The sequence below is a fragment of the Mastacembelus armatus genome, chromosome 23 (assembly GCF_900324485.2).
Source record: "Mastacembelus armatus chromosome 23, fMasArm1.2, whole genome shotgun sequence".
NCBI lineage: Eukaryota > Metazoa > Chordata > Actinopteri > Synbranchiformes > Mastacembelidae > Mastacembelus > Mastacembelus armatus.
This window is the reverse complement of record NC_046655.1, coordinates 10358799-10380024: the sequence shown is the minus strand read 5'-3', so window position 1 is coordinate 10380024 and position 21226 is coordinate 10358799. Positions and strand designations below refer to the sequence as shown.

Genomic DNA, 21226 nt, shown 5'->3' with positions numbered 1-21226 from the left:
CAGTTGTCTGTACAAAACTATGTTTTCATTCATCTGTTTTATGTGCATTTTCAAGTTATGTCCTCAGTGTGGAAACACCAGAAATTTTGGAAAGTCAAAATATTGGTTTGTTGATTAAAACCTAAAGTCAATATACTGTAGTGTAGTGGATGCAGGCTTTTGCAGATTTTCTGCACTCTGTTAACATTTGAACTACATTTCAATGTAAACCCAAGTCATGACTACTTCCCACAACAAAGCCTTACAAGCCTTAAGATTTTCAGTTTCACTGTATAGTTTCACATTTGATCACAGCAGCTGAAACACTGTTCTGCAGAAACAGCATAAAAGCAACACTGCTGTGAGTATGTTTGCAATAATGTGAGTCAGACATGACTTTTCTGATTTAAATCATAAATATTAAATGAAAGTTACGATGTGTGATACTCTTCACCATCACCACATAAAAAAGATAAGTACTGTAATATGGATTAGGCCTTTTAGTGGTTGAGACACTGCTTGAGGCTATTAAGTATCAACAGCCCAGCCCAGATAGAAGCAGTCTGAAAGGCGTCTTTGGGATTGAATCAATAGTCTAATGGCACTCTATGGTGGCCACTAACATGATACTGGGGTGGGGTGGGGGGTGGGGGGGGGATGTATGTTGCAGGCACAGACGCACACCATTACTGCAACCAACTGCCTGTGCAGAGATTTGACCATTGAAACACCGAGAGTTGGAAGTGAGCCCATGGATTTTTCCATAAATTCCACTTTTCCACCTCCCTCTAATCCACTCCAGACTTCTAGACCGCCAGATAAAATCTCACCATCCAGCTGTACTGATATGATTGCATGTGGACTATAGATTTTCTGCTCTGTACACTATGTATACTATGTTTTTACAATTGTTAAAAATGGATGTCAAAATAATATGCATCTACATATATGAATTATTTTAATTATAAAATAATTTGTATATGTAGATGTCTGCCAGCTGATATATCTGTTATCCGCTGTTAAAAATACTTTAACAGTCTGGGTGCATTCATATGTGGTCAACACTTTTAACCATAGTGTCCCTGCTACTGGATATTTCTAACTTTTGGTATATACTTTATTGATCAGGTCCAGCTAGTGATCTAAATTCATAAATGCAGATGTACTGCTATATGTATTTATGTATACACAGCAATATGCACATATTGTGTGGTTTTGTCTCCCCGTGTTGTACTTTCCTTCTCGTATTTATAGAAGATGAGTGGGTTGGCATACAGAGAAGTAATTAAAGCAGTGTTTCTGTTGTGCTACCTGATGTTCCCAAGTTTATGCAAATTCATCTTTCAGTGCAAAGCAGTCTCCCAAGAAAAGCAGCTTTGTCAGACTCTGATATGAGGTGCTAAAATCCTCTTCTGCTTTCTATGTATACTAGTAGTTTGAAATACCTCTGACAGTAAGCAGTATACCTAAAGGCAGCTGGCGGTTTAGTGCTCAAACCGACATGTAACAAATGTCACTAACGACTCCAACACTGCAATCAGTTAACGTAGTACATGATGTCAGAAGAAAGACGATCTCACTTTCTCTTAGCAAATATAGAAAGTGCACATTCAGTAAAGGCTCATAGAACTATGTGGGATACTGAAAGTAATAGTTGGTGTGAATTTAAGTTCCTGTCTCTGTGGTTCAGCCCTCTGACAGTGTAGTGTTCTGTTCCGGTTGTATCCCACCTCTCGCCTAATGTCAGCTCCTCCACAACATAATGGATGGATGGATTGATGTTTCAGTACCCTCACCGCCTTTGTGTGCACACACGTGCCCATACACACACACGCACAAAGGCAGTCTGGCGGCCTGTAAATACACAGGGGAGGCAGAGGGGGAGACACAACCCCAAAGAGAGGCCACTGGGACATACAAATGCAAACATGTTTTCCCACAGGCGCCTGATGTCAGCTCTCATTACATCTAACAGCAGACCGCCTAGGTCAATTAGGGCACGGGGCTGCAGTCTTAAAAGCTATGGGATTGGCCCGTCACTAGAAACTCCCTCACTAATGTTGACATCATGGAGGAATAATAAGGGAAACTGGTGGGAGGTGAGCAGTGCACAGGATTGTTTCAATTAGTGAACGGATGGCACTGAAACATGTTCCCAGAGCTACGTGGTTAGCGTCTTTAAATGCTTTTTTCTTTATCAGGCATCAGAAAATTCTTCAATGATAAAAACCCCAAATCTCGGTCAGCTAGTCAGCACATATTCTATTCTTTTTTCATTTTCTAATTATTGTTCATTTATATATTTTGGTCAAATAAAATAATATTTCTGTCCAAAAATGCAAATAATAATAATAATAATAATAATGGTAAAGAAATTTGTTATCATCTGTCACTATCTGTCATCCAGCTCTCTCCTTGGCAGCATTTTCCCTCCATCCAATCCATAATGTATCACATAGCCAACAGGGGGGGGAAGCAGAAAGCCTCTGGGATTTTTTCCAAAGAGCGGAGGGTAATTTGGAGATGGCCCATGTGTTCCTATGGAACAGACGGGATGAAGACAAGATTTAGGGGATTCAGTAACTTTAGCCGCTCTCGGAATGAGATGATTAAAGTCATTTGAATCATTCAATAGAAAATAAATCAAATAAAGTGATATAATCCATATTTTCATATTAACAATCGATTATATCACTATGTGTAATGTAAAAGAAGTCACTCAGTGACAATCCTGCAGATAATTATCACCTAAATCTCCCGTTTCTCACGTTTTAGCATTGCTGAGCTCTGAGGCAGGGCTGGCTGTATCTGAGTAAACTAGCTGGCTGGTTGCCAGTTGTGGGCCGATGCTAGACATCGCTAATGCAATTGAGGTTCATTACAGCTGAGGCAAAGCATGACCTTCCTTAAGGCAAACAGAAAAAAATCAATTTGGCTAAAAGCATTGGTCATCAGAAGAAAGATGGCAAAACACAGCTGCAGACATACAAAGTGAGGCATCAGTCTGAGATCTGTAGTGGCTAATCAATGTGCAGCACACTAAGTCAGTCTACGTTTCTGATCAGACTGTGTACTGAAGTCTCCAATAACAATGGCAGATTTCCCAAAACTGTTAACATTTTTTAAATGATTCCTTTACAACTTTAAAGCTTTTAGAAGTTTTCATTGCCACGTAATGAGTGACCACCAGGTCAAATGAATTTAGTTCAATTCAGCTGAAAGAAGCATGATCTGCTTTCTGAGAGAACATAACACTTTCAGAAAAGTGTCAGTGCAAGGTCATAACTGTGTCACAGGGCAGTGTGATGGCTCAGTCAGAAGTGTCATGGACCATGTAACCAGCATGTAACAACATCCTCAGCTTAAATCTGCCCTAGAACCTTAGTCACATATAATCTCCTCCATCTCTCCCTCTCTATTCAGACTCTTTCCGCTGTTTGTGCTGCAAAAATGCAGAGTCTAACCCTAAAATAACACAGTTAAAGAAAAGCCACTTCAGATTTAGATGCTTAAGTGGGTGTAAGAATCCAAGTTAAAATGCCTGATTTACTATTACACAAACAAGTACAATTATTTGAAACCAAAAGATATAACCCTGTCTATCTTATGCTGTGCTGTGACTTACAAGATGAACAGTTCCTCTCAAATCTCAGTAACATGTGACCTTGCTTAAATTTTGATAGACAAATTTCCATGTTGTGACCTTTTTACTACCAACCAGTAAAACCTTGTTTACATTCCCATTTATTTCCTCTGTATTTCCTTTTCCAGCGCAGTGATTTAATTTGATTTGATTTAGCTTAGCTTGGCATAGAAAGGGTAAGGGAGGGGGAGCTCCAGCAATGAACTGGAACACTTAATCCTTTTGTTTGCCTGAAAAATTATAAATTGCATTGGAGAATTTGAAAGTATGTGGTTTTCTCAGACAGTGAAGAAAGGTCTTTATTCTGCTGTTTGTTGGTAACCCCACCTGCCTGCAGAGAGCAGAGCCCCTTAATTATATTTAGAGCTACCGTCTCTACTACTGTGCATGCTTGTGCATATGTGAATGTGAGTGCTCATGCCATATTTGAGCACTCTTCGTCCACTTAGCATTGATTGATGAATGCTAGCCCACTATCATTTTTCTTTTCTGCCCCACTTCACCCAGCGACCCACCTTCGCCCCTGTTACATCACTGCTGTTGATAGTGCAGTCACAGGTATTGACAGGAAACTTTGGACTCCCCCACAAGCAGCCGTGACACACAACGCTAGAGTTTGGCAGAGTTTGGAGAATAAAGGCAAGCGGGTGGAAAAATGAGTGGGTGGGTGAGCAGACAGGGGGTCTGTGTCTGTCTGTGGTGAAGAGCTTTTTTCATAATTTATTTGTTTCTGCCTCTATCTCTATCTTCCCCTCTCTTTCTTGTCACCATCTGTGGGAGGAGTGATGTGAATAAGTGCATGTGTGTGTGTGTGTGTGTGTGTGTGTGTGTGTGTGTGTGTGTGTGTGCGTGTGTGTGCGTGTGTGTGTCTTTGTGTGTGCAGAAGTTGCAGACTTGTGAGCGCCAGCCAGGTCTATTGCAGGATATTTATAGCTCTTATTAGACACATCCCACTAGAGCCAGGGCCAGAGCACACTAAGGTGAACATTGAGAGAGGCTACATTCGTCTCACACTGCAGTGCACTGCGCACACACACACACACACACACACAGAGGCGCTTGATTTGAGTCGGCACCCACTACAGACACAGGTACTGAATGTACAAACAGGATGCTGTTAGTGTCCACCGGAACAACAGAAATCTTTTACACAGAAATCCCCTTCACTGCACCAGAAGCTTCACCCAAACGTATAGTTTAAGCCTGTTTTGGCATGTTAACAGATGCAGACATGAACGCACTGTCTGAGCTGATCATCTGTTCAATCTGTCTGGTTGAAACATCCCAGCATGCATTTGGTGCAGCAGGTGGCCAGTGGGCGTAAGGAGTGGGGGGGCTCGCTATGACCAGAAAGACATGGTAGAGTGAGTGGATGGAAATTGCAGGGTGCACAGACATAAACACCCACAGAGGAGGTGGTGGAGAAAATCCTCTGTGAAACCGACACAAAGGGTGCTGGTGATGTCCCTGTGTTCGTAGACCCAAGCATGGCGATATTTTCCTACTGATCATTCTGTTGACATGGCAACAAGTTTCAAAGAACAGTCCTTCATTGGATGCATGTTGTTTCTGGCACAATATACTGTAAAAAAAATAACACTGCATCAATAGTGTATGGAGTCTAATGAACCTTAGAGCTACAAATCTGAAACAAGGTACTTTTACTAACTGATTACTTAATTGACTAATTGATTAAAAGAAGAAAAAAGAAGAATTCAAAAATATTTTCTTCCATTCATCCATTAAATATGATTCATATGTGATGGGGATGCTCCTCAATGGAATCTGTAGCAAATATGAAATGAAAGGTCTTTCACTTTAAATAATATTCTATATTTATAGTCTCTGGTGTCAGAAGGCACATGTACACAGATTTAATAAACCAAGGCAGTGACACAGGGCTAATGTCTTTCTTTAGACTGTAAAGCTGAAAATCCAATTTTCAGTATGATAAATAGTAAAACTGGGCTGCATGGTGGATGAGTGGTTAGCACTGTTGCCTCACAGCAAGAAGGTCTGTGTGGAGTTTGCATGTTCTCCCTGTGCTTGTGTGGGTTTTCTCCAGGTACTCTGGTTTCCTCCCACAGTCCAAAAACATGTATGTCAGGTTGATTGGTGACTCTAAATTGCCCATAGGAGTGAGTGTGAGTGTGTGAGGTTGTGTGTCTCTGTGTGGCCCTGTGATGGACTGGTGACCTGTCCAGGGTGGACCCCTGCCTTTCACCCAAAGAGAGCTGGGATAGGCTCCAGCAGATCCCTGTGACCCTGGTTAAGGAATAAGCAGGTATAGAAAATGGATGGATGGATGGATAAATGGTAAAACCCCTCGACTTGTATGCTTTGTAAATACATAAGACAAGAAGCTGTATGAATTCAGTATAACTTCACGAGGCTGTATTTAGACACAGCATAGCTTTCACTGAAATGCTAAAGTCAAGTCTTGTTATGATAATTGTTTGTATTGGATGTTAGTACTGTACAAACTGGTCCTCTGGTAAATAACTAAAATATTCATGCCCATTTCAGAAAGTGCCTGGATGTTAAACTTGATGTTGTTGATGTTTCATCACAATTGCTTCAATGATTTGTTAGTTTATGAAGCATGAAGATAAAGTTTGTTTGTTTGTATTCTTCTTCTGCCTACTGCACAATTTCACTTGCATATACATAAAATTCAAATTGCTATCACTACAGTTTAATGTCTAATCCCATTAGAGTTGCTTAGACTGGAAAACTCACCACAAATCATTCAGCCATTTGCCATGACTAGAGGGGGGAAATGCCAGTCCAGGCTTCCGGGCAGGAATATCCTATAAATATAAATCTTGGTAATAAGATGACATTTCTATCTGCAGATAATAAAAAAAAACACAGCTATGGCTATCTATAGGGGAAAAAAGATATCTGTCCTTTGAAAGGGAAAGTGAGATTTGTCAGGGCATGATGGGGGCTCACAGGCAGAGTGAAGAAAAATCCACCAAATGAACCTGCCTGTAAATGACAAACTGGAAGATCAGATTTAAGTTGTGGCCATTTTTTCTGGGACAAGGTAATAGAGCATCCACAGCAAACAAGTTACAAAATTTAGGGTTGAATTTGGGATGTCAACAGTTGGGGGAACAGCCCCATATGTTGGACACATAGATGCAGAGTTATATAGATTATATGAATGTGTGCATAGGAATAAGTGGGTATAGATAATTAATGAATGGCTGGATGGGCGACCTGATAAAGGTGCTGGTTGTTTATGTGTGTGCGATGAGTGATGTGTTTTTTGGGTGTGTCGCTGGGTGATCTAACCGAGCATCATCCCGTTCTCTCTGCTCTTCCTCTCTCTCTCTCTCTCTCTCTCCCTCTCTCTCTCTCTCTCTCTCTCTCTCCCCAGAGCCACTGCACTGCGGAGGAAACTTGAACTGTGCCTGTGTGACTATCACTCACACAAAGCCCTGTCCCAGCCCTGCGCACAAACCAGCCCACACACAGCACACACAGACCTACATTACTCTCTAAGGCGAGAATTATCACACAGCTCTACAGTCTCCAGCAGTTCCACTGAGGCTTTTATCATCTTTTTGCTCAATGTCTTTGTTTTCTAACCCACAGCTTTGTGTTCTTTGGTTCACCCTAACAGCTCTTTTCAAAGAAAAACATCCAAAAATCTACCATACACTGCCTGACCAGCACCAAATGGTGAAAATATAACATGTTTCCTTTAGGAGTTGGTGGAGAGAGAAGTTAAGGGAAAATAATCTTAGACTTACTTTCATCGGGTGGCCAGAAACGCAGCTCCAAATTAATGCCGATGTTTCTCCCGTCTGCGATTAGACCAGTGTTGGATAACAAGTTTTCCATATCAGGTGACAATATATCCCTGAGTGTTGTATACATACATTGTTTCTGCTGCCATGAAGAAGTCAAAGAAATAATAGGGTTTGGGTTTAAGTTTTTATTTTACTGACATGATGAAGACAAATGACAAGAACAAGGAGACAGAAAAAAAAAAAACTATGGCTGCTGAAGTTTAAATTTAACAGGAATCGGTCAACCAAGCAAGTATCAACATATCTGTGAACAGTGAACTAGAACTTGAACTAATTCAATACAAGTCTCGTCTGTTTAACCCCTTTGGCTTCCACTTGAGGGACAGTCAGCTCATTGTTGCCTCATCCTGTTGTGGAAATAAAAAAGTCATTGAAGCAGACAGTTATGAAGGGGCTATAGAAACAGTCAAATAATGCATGTATCTCATTAAAATCCACAGAGACACATACACCAGATGAGTGAGCATATCACTTGCTCAAAGGCACTTGTGAGATTTAGAGGGAACCAGACATCCACAAGCATGTATCTGTATATTTTTACACAATGAGCAGTGTGTTATCTATGCGCTGCCCTCTGGTGTTATATCACGGCAGTATCTGCCATCCAGAAAAACACAGGCATATAGTTATACTATTGAACAATTGCTTTCATATTCCTTTAATACATAACCACAGTGTCTGTTTTACTGCGTAGCAAATTTACTGTGATCTAATTAGAGTGTTTCTTCAGTCATGTTACCAAAATATTTCATGCAGGATGTTGAGATTTAGTTGTTTTGTTCCTTCATTTGGACCAAAGGGCATTAAATGAAGTTTGATCACAGTATAATATTATTTTATTAGTGTCAATGGATTCTGAGCATTAGGCACTGTTAAAAAGAAAGGAGATTACACAGAGGATGCTGCCTCAAAATATAATGAGTTATTTTTGGGTTAATTTACATTTTATGTTGTAATTTCATTGTATCTATAATACATGTAAGATTGTTCAGGATGAAATTAGTATTGATTTTTTTTCTTAATTTTATTGAAATGTATAATAATATTAAAACATTTTTTGTATGATCAAATGGCTGAGAGTGCTGCTCCATAAACAAATCAAAACTGTGACTGTGTCTACAAACAGAGAATCATTCATTTACCAACCTTTTACTGTGAATTCAGACAAACGAACAAGCACTCTCTTCTCTATCAGTGTCTCTCCCTGACGAGAGCAAACTAAGTGTGCTTTAAAAGGTCAGTGCGCTTTTCAAGCTGCTTATCATTTTACAGGCCATCTGTACAGTGGAGTTGTCAAGACATATCTCCTCTGCCTGTTTAATTCAGGCTGATAGGAGGATTTACTCCTGTACTTTTTTTTTAATTTTTTATTTTATTACTTTTTAATTGAAAAGGCTATTGAGGTGCTTTGTTAGTATCATGAAATAAAAAAGAAAAGGCAGGTAATGCTGTAATACTTTTATAAAACTTTCAAAATAAGCAGGGCAGAGCCAGTTTTGTGACTGCGCTGTTTAAAGCTGGTAAGTTGGATGTCAGGTTGTGAAATAAAAATAGGGCATTTTGAAACTAAAACTACTAGAATTAAGTTAAATGGTGTGGTATAAAGTCTGTGTCCGTACGAGCTGACAACCTAAAATAACATTCGTTATAAACACTTAGGGCGTGTTTGTTTAAGTGCAGCTCTCATTCCGCACCAGCAGGGGGCAGCACCGACAGGAAGCCCTACCACTATTGTCACAGAGCAAAGAATTATGGGTATTTTGCCTCATAAATACAACGTGAGTTCTGCGTCGTGATGTCGTTTTGCTAGGAGGGAAGTTCTTGTTACATGTATTGCCTCAGCGGCCAACAGTTAGTAAGTGTTTGGTCTCTTGTTTCGTAGTGTTGGGAATTTTAATTTTTTTTAAGTCGTCTCTGACAGTTTTATTATATTTTATTTAAAGTTTTCGTTCAGAAGAAAAGCGTTAAGTTAACGCGAAGAAACGAAAGTCGTCATTCGCTCTGAGTCGGCGTTTTTTCATAACTTCCGTTCTTTTTGGTGGGATATGTGTTTTACAACAATGGATACCGATGTCAAACACATACAAACCGTCAGTCTGCGTAAGAAAATGAAACTTGGATCTAAACTGAAGTGGAGACTGTTCCGTGTGGCCCCAGAGGAGGACGAGGCCTACAAACCGTGTCGAGCCAGCCCGGTGAGGGCCACCATCCGAAAATGCCTCCGCCAGCAGCCGAAGCGGGCACAGCTGGCGAGACTCGCCAAAGTGCTGCAAGACGTGGGCAAGAAGCAGAAATTGGGGTCCATTTGTACGGAAAGACACGCTGTGGCCTGTGGGGACGGTCACTCCTCGGGGGCAATGGCGCCTCAAAACACCACGCAGTACCTGATGAATAATGTCTATGAAGACATGACGACAAACATGGAGTCGGCTCCGGTTCAAACGGAAATATCAGGTCATAAATACGATGAATGTTCTTCACCCAGGAGTGTGTACACTGTGCTGGACTGCGACTATGAGAGCTGCCTTGCTTTTCAACAGAGAGACTTTGAGGAAGAGTTTGGTCAGTGTTGGTGACGGGTCTAGACTGGTCTACGTGGCCTTGTGAAAGCGGCCTGGCTTCGTTTCCGGCTGTGACTTTCCGCCAAAGACAAACCAAGGTGTGAAGAGTTGCACTGTAATCACCTAACGTGTGGGTGTGGGTGTGGGATGTAGGTTTCGCTTCTGTAAACAGTGTCATTTAATGTGCTTGTATTTGTCGTATGACTCATGGTTGAGCTTTTTGTCTCACAGCGGCGCATTGGACGCTGCCCGCCCACTAGGGAGCGCTCCTGAGCCCCGAGTGGCGCCCCCCAGAGGAACGAATCAAACGCACCTCAGCTCTGGTCTGGCCGCGGATTGTGAAATCCAGGTAAACCCGAGCAGGTATATTGTTGCACTGCATTGTCATGAATGGCAATAGTGGTAAATTGTGATGCGATGAATGGAGAGTGCTTTCCACAGTCACTGTTGTCTGAGCGTCTTCCAGGTCACCCGATCGCTACACACGACTCGGCTTTGGGAGGCAGGAGACAACAGGTCGGTCTTCGCCTGACTGACATGAGGTGACATTTAATTTCAGTTCTGTTTCCAATGAGCTGGATAGAGCCTGGGTGATAATGTATAGTCCCAGTGGAATATGTATCGTATACGTTTGAGTGTCATTTATTATTTTAATCATATTGTATGATTACCTTGTGCTAAAGGATTGAGTGTAAAGGTTGACTATTCAATAAATGCACTGTTAAATTGGAAGTTGTTTCCTTCTCTGGTTTGTTTGCTTTTTGCTCAGTCTGCATTATAATTGTTTGACATAAGCCTGAAATATGTATGAATCTTCATGGATGATGGGACAAATATGATTTTCAGCTTCATCACTGTTAAATGTTTTACTGGTGATTAAGTGAAGTCTTACTTAATGACATACTGTGGGGTGGGATGGGGGGGGGGGGAGCATCTGGTATCCTGAGGTAGGTAAGTGTGCTGCATGTTTTCTAAATATTGTTAGACCATTGTGGTGACACTGTTACCCACTTCACCGCATTGGGTATTTTTAAGCCACATCCTACTTATCAGTAAGGGCCAATCTTTTCATTGGGTTTACCATACAAATTCTATGCCTGAGCATATTGACTGTTTTGTAAAAAGATCAGCTTTCATTTACACAGGTTCTGTTTCCAAGTTTACATCCAAGCTTTGTGGGCCAGGAAAATAAACAGCAACCATTATTTTGGTGTAGTTTTAAACCTTAAGCTACATGTTTGAGGCAGGCATTAAAGAAAACCTTAGTAAATGTATTAGTCACAGCCCCTCACAAATTTGTGGTGCTTATGTTCTTGAAATGTTTCAGAAACTTTCCTTTTCCCCTCTCCACTAATGTATGTCATATCCAAACAATGCCACATGGTGGCAGTCATGTTCCACAAACTTGGATAATGGTATGGTAGTTAATTGAGAGTGAAACTACCATAGTCTGTAGAAAATCCTTTTTGAGTGATGTGTGTAAAGTTTCACTGCAACCCAATACGTGCCTTCTAATGTAGAAACAACTGTGCTTTTAGGAGCTCTACAGAGAAATCGTGAAGTGTCATCTTGTTTCACTGCTTGTCTGATTCAGAACCTGACACCTTTGAGAAATGCCCACAGTTATTGCTGTGGCATGATGTATTGCCTTCACTTTCTCTTATAATGCTGAACCCAGGTCCACTGTTTGCTGCCTGCATTCAGTGCCTGCCATTCTGCAAACTGACCCTGTGTTTCAGCTGCCAAGTGTGATGCTCAGCGATTATGCATGAAGGTACGGTCTGTGTGTGGTGGTGGTGGGGTAAAATGAGGTTAACAATGAGTGACATGTAGAATTTTATAAATTGCTAGTTGCCATGTGGTCATATTGGGCTGACTCAGGACATCAGTACTTCAAAAGACAGCTATACATGTGAGGTGTTTAAATTGTGTTGGCTGTTGACAGACACCAACACAATGACCTGTGATCTCACTTTGGAGAGAATGAGTAGAAAGTTTTTTGTTTTTTTCAAGAAGACCACTAGGTATCTTTTAATTTTCTTTCCAGAGTCATTCTCAGCTGTGGTTTATCCCCACCTCAGCAGGGGTGCTCAGTGCTGAGAGGAAGTTTGGGCACTTGGCTTCAAATAAAAAGGGCAACTGGCCAAGAGTTTGGATCTGACTCTGGCAACACTTCCTGCCTCCTTTTAGTTAGAGCTGTTGAAAAAAAATATATCTGGTGTGTGAGTTCAAGTCCTACTTAAAGTGTGAAAACACATCAAGGATAAATGTCAGACTACAGTATGGGTGGAGGGAATTAAGAGGTAATCTTCCTCAGCTCCTTCTCTACACCCCACATAAAGGCAAAAATACTGAGCTGATAGCTATCTGTCTGCCACGATGTACACTTCAGTGTGAACCTCGGGACACACCCCAGAGAAATCAGATTAGAAATGTTTTTCACATGAACTAAAACAGAGGAAGCAGCAGCAATTTGAGATCCCATGAGAAGGACTTTTGGCAGAGATCCTTTGTTGAGGGAAGTGACCAATTAAAGTGTAAATGTTTCAGCATTTTTCCACTCATGGGTGGAACTTCAAAGTCATTTCAAATGGCAATTTTTTTTGGGGGGGGGGATTCTAGGTGCATAATTAGTATGCTGAATGATTAGCATTAGAAGCATTTCCTTGTCATGTAAACGCTTGTGTAAATGAGCGTCAATAGGCTTAGCCCTGGTTAGGCACCTCGATTTAAATATCTTTAGCTTTGGAACAGATACTGTCTACAATATCTTGGGATATTGAGGCAAACTAAACAATGGTTGTAGCTAAATTAAACTCATGACTATGAAAATACTATTGTCATATCAATGTATTCATATGGTTTTGTCTGTTGAGGGACCATTTGTAATCACAATAAAAGCTCCCTCAGGAGGAACGACTAATCTAAGGAGTTAAAATACTTCCCTGTACACCAGGTGGCAGCAGAAAGCTTGACAAAGCAGCACTGTTGTTTTTCAGGTCAGTAGACTCATTTCAACAGAATACAGTGGAGGATGAGTGTTTCAGTAACAGTGGTTATACATTTATAGCACTAAACTCAAAATAGACAATTGGTCATTTGTCTCTGTGTCAAGAATTTATACTCTTCCACTTTTAAAAGAAAATCACGTTTTATTTTGAATTTCTCCTCAGCATAAGTGTAAGACCCTAAAATCCAGTACATTGGAACTCTCCCTGAAACTTGTAAAGCTGTCTATGGGAGGGGGAGGGCATGTCTTGTTTGCTGTGACATTCAGTGTAAAATGTGCCAGAGGACACTCAGCTGGTCATGTTAACCTGCTCACACACAGGGTGAACACACACCTAAACACACTGCCCTTAGGTTGTATTGGACCCTGACCTACAGATTAAATGCAAATACTGTAGAAACACTTGGACAAGTACACACATAACTATTTATGTAGCTACGATGTAGATTTTACCCTGGATGAATGGTGTAGCATGCTTGTACAGCTCTCCTTCCTCTCCTTATGGTTTTGTTTTTATGACTTTTATTTGCCCAAGGTACATGTTCGCTTGGTATGAATGCTCTTTTCCAGGAATACCCGGCGGCATACTCACACAGTAACACGTATTTCACACCTGGAAAATGTTCAGACCACAATGTGATCAGTTAGCCACTAATGAAGCAGTTGGGGGTTGAAGGTCATGCTCAAAGGAGCCTCAGCGGTGGTAATGAGGAAGGGGAAAGTGATTCTCTTTCCTTTAGCAACTTCTTAAAGTTTTAGGTCAGCATATCCTGTTACTTCAGTCTCAGTCATGCAATTATAAAGTATCCTTTTGACCAATTTATTGCACAAAGGTTTTTGGTTTCCAGACTCCACCTCCTTGGGATTTTAAGGTCTTTATATATATCATGGTGTGCTAGTGTGAGACCCACTTTAGCCACCCTTTAGATGTGCTATCATGTCCCAAAAACTAGCTGTGCCCAGCTCAGGGTGGACATTTTATGTCAACCACACATATTAAATATACTTAAGACAAGCATACACTCATGCACAAAAAAAATAGGGCAAGGACAAGGGTGTACTGACGTTACCCTGTGCAACCTTTGGGAATTAACCCTTCTGCAATACTGCCTCATTAGTCAAAACGGTCCAAGGCAGGGAACTGAGGGATGTTTGTGCCACATCTATTTCTGTCCTCATCTGCCCATTTCTCTTTTCTTCTCTGCAGAGACTGAGCAGAAGACGTTAATGGCTGTTGACCCAGCAGTTTCAGGGAAACGGACAGGTAAGGAAGCACATTTATCTGTGTGCGCTTATGTCTGGTGGTATTCACCGTGTGAGGACTAAACCTTCCTGGTTCTCACCATGTAAATCACTAAAGTGATGATTCCGTTTAAGGTTAGGGAAAGACCAGGTTTGGGGTAATGTTAAGGGTAAGGGTTAAGCTAAGTCCCCAGGAAAGTAATGTAAGTTACCATAAAGTCCCCACAAGAATGAAAACAAACATCTCTGTGTGTGTGAGACACTGGCATTGTGGACATGGCTGGAATTTGCTGCATGTTGTTACAGCCTCCTAACTGTGTCAAGGACATGGACAGAGAGACCTGGTAAATCTAGACGGTGAGAGGAGAGCTGAATCAATCATAGCACTCATGCACAAGCACACATACACTCTAGACTGAAGCATCGGGAGTAAATAATCTTTTGCTCAGCACAAGCAGAGCTCTGGCCTCTTAATTTGCTGCTGTCCTGCACGGGTGTTTTACTGAACACCAAACTGATTTGTAGGCGGAGTAGTGTACCCTGTAGATAAGTCATACAGTTTTGCACTTCCTACTCCTTTTCTTTCCTGTATTCATTGTGAGAATTATTTAAATCATTTACTTGAGTAAAAGCAGAAAGTAGATGTCCTGCATTTAAGTAGAAGTTAAAAATGATCAGCAGTTAAATTTACTTTAAGTACCAAAAGTAAAATGTTCTTTGTGCTGAATGAGTTTTCAAAATGTTGTTGTATTTAGAGTAAATTTATGGTACAGGATCATCCTATAGCATATACCATCGTCCATCCTTGAAGATAGAGCAGAAATATCATTGTCACTGTGTGTGTTGGAACAATGACTGTTCTCAGTGCAGAGGAGATCGGTGACAGCATTCTTAATCTCAGTGTCTCTGTGCTCTGTCACTTTCAGATATTGTTGAGGGCAGCAGACTGTAAACAACAGATGGTTGACTTAGTACCTGAACAGCATGTCTTCTCCAACCAGTCACTGTTCAGCTCAGCCTGTTGCTATCTATGCAGTCATTAAGGTTTTTTAAAAAAAAAAAAAAGAAAAAGCCTTGCTCCTCACTGAGCTCAGATGTTATCTATGGCCTCATGGTTTTATGGGTTTTGTCTCAAGCCTAAGGTTTCTGTCTCCTGTGGTGCCTTTGACCTTTGAGCTCCTCAAACTTTCACCATGACATCCAGTAAAGCAGAAATGGCTGCTGGAGGCCATATTCAATAAATTTAAAGCTAGCCTCACATGTGCCTCTGTGGTACTACTAATATCCAGCACTTCCTTTATATAGATGAAACAACAATATATAACGTGTTAAATAATGAGCTTTATGTGCTAGAGGGTGGATTTTGTGAAGTTGCTGGAAAACTTGTGTTGAAGGGAAAATAAAAATGTATATTTCCTTTAGGAAAAACCTACACTCGCCGATTGTTTGCCTTTTTTTAAAAAACAAAGAATACTTAATTTACAAGCAAAAATGTCTTGGTAAGAAAGATAATTTTCCTGTAATCCACCAGCTTTAACTGGGGACCCATTGGGAACCATGGTCCTAAAAGGCAGCATTGCAAAAATAATTTTATAATCTGCAATAGCACAGTTTGAAAGGACCGGTAATTAATAATTAGCTGTGGCATTCATCCCCTCTTCACAACCAGAATTCTTTCCTGCCACATTATGTGTGATATGTTTTTTTGGCCTAAAAGCTTGTAGCCACCTAAAATCAAAGTGATCAGTGAATAACTTTTGATTCAAACGTGGGTGTCAGAGGCATTTGGGTAGATTCCACCTGCCGGCAGCTGCTTTGTTCAGACTTTGTTGAGTGACTGGCTAAAAATGAGGTGTAATAAGCTTAAGTCAATACAGAGCTGTGAGTTTTGGCAAGAGCTAAATAAGAAGGAGGGAGATCGATATGATGAGAGAGTCAAAGACAGTAAGAGCCCACTCCCCCAACCCTGTCACCTGCTGCTGGACATGCCGCTTGTCAGCTGTTTGTCACCCTGTCCAAACACACACAGAGAGGTGCAAACATAAAGGCACAGCATCTCACACACACACACACACACACACACACACAGAGGCAGCTGTCATTCTGTTCATTTTGTTTCACATGCATACGGTTCACGGAAATGTCTGTCTATGCATAAACATGCATGTGCACTGGTAGATTTCACTGCCCATGTGTGGACAGTAAATGCCACCCACATCACGTGATCAATACATGTACATAGGTTTATAAATACATGTACATAGGTTTATAATAAATGTCCAAACTGTCTAAACAAATAGAAAACCACAGCACACGCTTTTGGAATAGATTGCAAGCCTTAAGCACGGAAGCTGTAGAATCGATCATGCTTACTGTGTCTAACCAGTGCTTAGAATAAGAGAAAAAGAAAATTGATTTTTGCTGAATTCTCTACAGTGAAGGATGACTCACGCTGTCTCCCTTTTTTAAGATGACGAGTGAGGAAAAAAATTGGAAAAGTGACAGAATAGCAGCATATAAACAGTCCTCTTGCACTTTGTGGGTGTAGTTGGACCTTCATCTTTTTGATTTTAGGCCATTAAATGAGAAGAGGTCCATGTCTCCCTGCTGCATCTATCAACAGACCTGCAGCTGTCTATGAGACAACATACATCTTACCCCTCAGTGGTGCTTTCACCCTATTTGCTGCTCCGCTTGGAAACCATCCACACACTCTCACTCTCTCAGTGGCTAGATCTAAATTTGTTCTGCTCTATTCTGAGACTTTTGTGGGTCTGTGAGCTCTCCCAGAAGAAATGTGTCAACTTGTCATTCTGGATCTGTATCAAAGTCAGTCATAAATGCCTCTGCAGCCTGGATAATCTGTCACCACAAATGCAACATTACAGTATGTATCTAACAAATTGTTAGTCCACTCAGGCAGAAGGATCATATTGGAGGATTGTCAACTGTGATAGAAACAGCACATGACACAGAAACAGCTCAGGGACAGCAGTACAAAACACAGAGCACACAAAAAGATACAAATTATAAATGCAGTGTGTCTACAGGCAGCGGTGCAGAAAGAAATACACGCACTTTGTTTAAAAAGTAATTCCAACATCACAAATGTATGAAGGTCTGCTTCATACATTCTGTTTTTACATATGTATTTCAATGCCTCATTTAAAAGAAACTGAGATTAAAATATGTTCTTTAGGAGCAATGTAGCAGTGAAGGGAGCATAGAAACATTAAAATGATTTTTGGCCATCAATGCACAATGAAGTGCATATAGATTATCTAGTATACTTATTTGAATTCCAAATAAATCTGAAGCAAAAGACCAAAGAAGCGGCTCAGCCAACAGGTCAACCGATAATCACCTGCTAGTCCGATTAAAGACCAATTGGAACATTGCATTACTTTTCTGCTTTACTGTGGAGTGTTTCTGGTTAAATACACCACATGCTGGTGTTCTGATATGCACAGCAATCACATTTTGCTGCTATTGTGTAAGAGGACCTGTGGGCCAAATTATCTGTGTAGGCCTTCATACTACACTTGCCCCCAATTAATGGCACAACAACTGGGTTTAAAGCATTGGACCTGGGGATCATGTCATGTCTTTTTGGCTATTCTGCCTTTTTCTACATGTGACTGCTTTGGTTTAAACAGTAATTAGTTTTATAACAATCATTTTTGACAGTAGGGGATGCCTTGTCTTAATTAGAAGAAACTATAAGTCGCGTCATAATTTTGAAATATTAATCACTGGTTATTTCAATTGATAAAAAAGCAAGTAATTATTGTGTTTTAGCATATCATAGAGTTCCTGCTGTTCTAACGCAATTATTTATGTTATGAGAAGTCACAGCTCAAAAAGTTAGAGTTCGATGACAGACTTCAGTACTTACTTTGGTATGACTTGGCATATTGCCTGCTGTAATCAGGAGCAGGTTTTCTGGCTTCAGGATAGATCGAGTTGTGCTGTGCGGATTTCAGCTGTTTACATTTTGTTTCCTCTGCCATTTGGACAGATTAGGTTCAGGCAGTTTATATTGTTCATTGTTTAGTCCACATTGTAAGCACTGCAAAGTCATGAGTGGAAGATTGATTAATTTATTTACTTGACCTATAGGCCCTACACATCACGCAGCTTTAATCAGCTACACAGCTGATGTTTTATGAACTCTAAACATATTAGGGAATGTGCTGATACTCATGTTTGGGTTTAATTTACAGTTGCTTGCATCATTAAAATGAGATTAAAGAGGCTTTTCCCTTATTTTCTACAATTCATTGTTCAAAGCTGATAATTCAAATTCAGCATTGCAGCACTCTCTGTCTCTCTCACATCCCACCAGTCTCGTTCCCTTGACAACCATATCTACTGTTCATAATTATGCAAATGATATGGATCTCTGGGCCAAAAAAATGCTCATAAACAAAAAAACCCTTCAACCGTCCCCATGTTTGTCTATCTAAACTGGCTATGATTACCACTGGAGGTGGAGGCGTGAGTTTAATTGAATGTCACAACTCATTTCTTTTTCCATATTTGCGAAAGGTCAGTTATTAAATCAACACACCGTACACATCGGTGTGCAGCTCCTTCTTTCATATTTAAGCTTTCTGCTCACGAAATGGACAGACTTTTCTTCCTCTGCTTTTTCCTTTCTACACTGGGGGAGAATCAGCTCCTGTCGGGTCTATTTTTATACAGTCTATGGTCAGTGAAGTCATTTCTGGTTTGTTAGTGCTAATATTTTATATTGACCAATCACCCAAACTGTGTTTTTCCACTCCAACTTCCATTTCCAGTCAGAACAAACAGTCCTTTCTTTCCTTCCATTTTTCCCTCATTTGTCCATCAGTGTAATTGCACTGTTTCCAGGAATAGAACAGAGCTGCTGCACTCTGTCAAGGAGCTGGTGGTTAAAGTGTCCTTCAGGAGACCGTTCAAACACTGCACCATTTGGGTTGTTTCTGAACAGTTTGGGAAGTTGTTCAAAACCTCGATTGTGTCACACAAGTTAGTTCTTCTATGCCTGAGCTCACCACAAGGAGCTGTTTTTAGTTTTCTGAGTCAGCAGCTAAATTATTCATGTCAAGTACACAACATGTTTTCCTGTATAAATAGCGGATCATTTTCCCCTGACAGTTTGTTTTAGAATTTTCTTTAATGATTCTTATTTTTAGTAGTGGTGGCAATTACAGTGTAGGTCTTAAAATATTGAACTCTAACTGTATTCCGTGTATTGAATTTGCTTCCTAGTAAGTCTTGTACTTTTGCCTCCTCAATTTAGTGTGTCGGCATTTTAACATTTGCTTATTTGCACTATTAAAAGCTAAAGGGTTGTCACAGTTAATACATTTGATCTGGAAGGGGACATGAATTGTTTGTGCTGAACTACATCAAATAGTACTGGAGATATTTAAGGCTGGAGCCGTGTCAACAATATAGCTTAAATAAAGTGAAATGAATGGGTGATATAAAATATTAACAAGTACCCTGTGTAATTCCTAGCACTCCCTTTGTTGTCCAGGTGAAAACTGGACAAATATGTCTGCACTGTGTGGTTTATAGGACTGTAAGCTTAACTGCTTGGTCATGAGCAAGTGGTTGTTTCATTCAGACAGCTGAAATCTGCTGTAACTATGTCCAGCAGTTGCTTCTTTTATTTCTTCCAACTTCAAAAAAATCCACTCCATTTAATTTATCATCTAAAAGCATTTCTAGGCTGCAGCAAGGACACTTCACTCAGTGCCAGCAGAAGCAGCTTTTGAAAGTGTTTTCAGCTGTCTGCATGTTTCATCTATATTTGTTGCTTGTATTTTCTTTTCTCTCTCCTTCCACAGCTATCTTTTCCTTTACTGTTGCCCGTCTTGTCAACCGTCCATCCATCTATATGTTCCCTAACACACAAAGAGAAAGAAATAGGTGAGTATCTTGTCGCCAGGTTTTAATGTCAACCCACTACACTGGAGGCAATGCATAATTTCTCACAAACAATTCTAATACTACATGACATAAAAGTGATGCTAGATAATATGGAATGTTGTGGCCCCAGTCAGGGGCACATCATTAGCTTGAAATTTACTAACAGTGTCTCTTTTGAATTTCAGTACACTGTGTGTGTGTGTTTGGAGGACAGGGGGTTTTAGCGTGAAGCTCACACACATTGCATAAGCCTGTGTCTGTGAAGGAAAGAAGTCTACATCATCACCCTCTCTGTAAATTATCTCATCTCTGTCATTAGCCAATCTTGTGAGTCTGCCTCCCCACCAGGCTTGCTGCTAAAATGTTAATGAGGCCTGCGGACTGCAATTACAAAACACACACAAATGCAGAAACACACCTCTCTCTGTCGGCCATTGTAGGGGGGCATAATACCCCACCAAACTGCACCTGACTTAAATAGATGAACAGACTTTACTTTGGGCTATATTAATCTGATTCATTATATTAGGCCAATTAAAATCTAGTTAAGAGAATTTGCTTTGGCTGTTCAAGAGGTGCAAGGGAAGCAGATGTGTGAAGCCCAGAGAGGTGAAAGCAATATCTGTTTTTCAGCAGTGGATGGTAATTGTCAGTTGGTCCATCTACATGATTGATTGGCACAGTGTTTTCTACAAACATGTATGATATGTTATGAATTTAGTACACACGTTTGTGTCATCCTGAGAATGAACTGTAATTGATTACCTTTAACTCTTTATCTTGTACTTCCATCAACAGTATTTAGTGCTAATTAGCAAATGTTAGCATGCACCCACATTGAACTATTACAGTGAACATAGTAAATGTCATCAAATATAACATTGTCAGTGTTGTTACCATTGTCATTGTACACATTGGTGGACAGCATGATTACAGAGGAGACAAACAGTAAAAATACAGCATTTCCTTTTGGGTTAAATTCAGTCACCAGTGAAATATAGTGGTATGTTTTATGTATAGTATATTATGGGATGAACTGAGGCAGCTG

General features: G+C 40.4%; 2 long non-coding RNA genes across 2 annotated transcripts; both read left to right on the top strand.

The window, feature by feature from the left end:
• Positions 1 to 9231: 9231 nt before the first annotated feature.
• LOC113141788 (uncharacterized) lies at positions 9232 to 10736 on the top strand. The gene is made up of 2 exons (XR_003296816.2): positions 9232 to 10102; positions 10236 to 10736. It is a non-coding gene; the product is annotated as an uncharacterized LOC113141788 (long non-coding RNA).
• Positions 10737 to 11619: 883 nt separating this feature from the next.
• Positions 11620 to 20969, top strand: LOC113141813 (uncharacterized). Its single transcript, XR_003296819.2, has 4 exons — positions 11620 to 11778; positions 14222 to 14278; positions 20097 to 20178; positions 20364 to 20969. It is a non-coding gene; the product is annotated as an uncharacterized LOC113141813 (long non-coding RNA).
• The last annotated feature ends 257 nt before the right edge of the window (positions 20970 to 21226 follow it).